Source organism: Frankliniella occidentalis, unplaced genomic scaffold (assembly GCF_000697945.3).
Source record: "Frankliniella occidentalis isolate FOCC.00 unplaced genomic scaffold, Focc_3.1 Scaffold153, whole genome shotgun sequence".
NCBI classification, from domain to species: Eukaryota; Metazoa; Arthropoda; class Insecta; order Thysanoptera; family Thripidae; genus Frankliniella; species Frankliniella occidentalis.
The window spans coordinates 210,118-211,188 of record NW_026267280.1 but is presented as its reverse complement, the minus strand read 5'-3'; the positions used below and the strand labels follow the sequence as shown (position 1 = coordinate 211,188).

The window sequence follows — 1,071 nt, the reverse complement described above, 5'->3', positions numbered from 1 at the left end:
CATGGTGACAGCTAGTGCCCCACCCCCGGGGCACATACTGTCAATTACCGAGGTTCCTTCTCGAGATGATTTGAGAGAAGACACGAATATTTTTGCGCGGGTCTCAATGATTTCGTGTGACTGAAGGTCGAATAGAGGCTCACCAACCCCAAAACCCGTAATGCTGCCTAAAATAGGACTGTGAGAGAAGACTTTCCAAAAAGTGACACTATGTGCCCCACTCTCCCTTACGTCTTTGATGCACCTACTATGCAACCATAGCAAGAAGGCAACTTCAATACTTGGAATCCAAACGCCGTTTAAGATAATTCAGGACATTTCCTGAGACGCTCGGTTGCGGTCGGTTATTGAACCTTGGTAGCCGCTCCTCCATAGGGTGGTCAGTTCCATATCGCGAGAGTCACGTGCCCCCGCCTAACCCCCCCCCCCTTTCTCCCTTCTGGTCGACGCGACTCGTCCTCAATCTTCTCGTGACGGTCTGACACCTGGCAGAGCAGAGGCATGTCCGGTAGAGCAAGTGGCCGAGACTGTGCAGGGGCCACCGGACCATCCCTTGCACCCAGGACCGAGCGGGGAACCTAAACGCGCGGCCACGTCGTTCGTGGGACGCCACACACTACACACACACGCGCACACACCTGCGGGTCGTCGCGTCAAACAGCGGGACGCTGCACGCCGTCGGTGCCATGGCTGCGGGCACGCACTCACGCACACGCACGGACCAGCTCCGCCCGGCGGCCGGCAAGCGACTGGCGGCAGTGGCGGCCGCCCGCCGGGGCGCTGAGATACGCCCCACGGCCCGCCACAGGGGCGCGGCGGGGTAGGGCGGGGCGGGGGCGCCCGAGGCGGAAACTTGCGTACAATAGGGTTTCCCAGGTCAGTCAATGAAGGTGGGCCGCCGCCCCAACTGCTCGGGCAGCCGCCGTGACTTGCGGGGTTGTAGCTGCACCACCACCTGCACCTGTGGGGGCGGCGGGGCGGGGCGGGGGTGTAAACGAGACTGGGTCAACCCCGCCGGGCCCGGCTAGCTGCTGTGATTGGCCGGCGGAAAGGAACAGGGAAGTAGCGGAG

At 61.9% G+C, this 1,071-nt stretch overlaps 1 protein-coding gene across 1 annotated transcript in view; it reads right to left on the bottom strand.

The window, feature by feature from the left end:
* Positions 1-736, bottom strand: part of LOC113206226 (inactive ubiquitin carboxyl-terminal hydrolase MINDY-4B) — a 16,620-nt gene extending 15,884 nt beyond the window's left edge. Inside the window, exon 1 of the mRNA XM_052271212.1 lies at positions 639-736. The gene's annotated coding sequence lies outside the window, so the exon portion shown is untranslated. The remainder of the gene's footprint in view (positions 1-638) is intronic.
* Between the last annotated feature and the right edge of the window lie 335 nt (positions 737-1,071).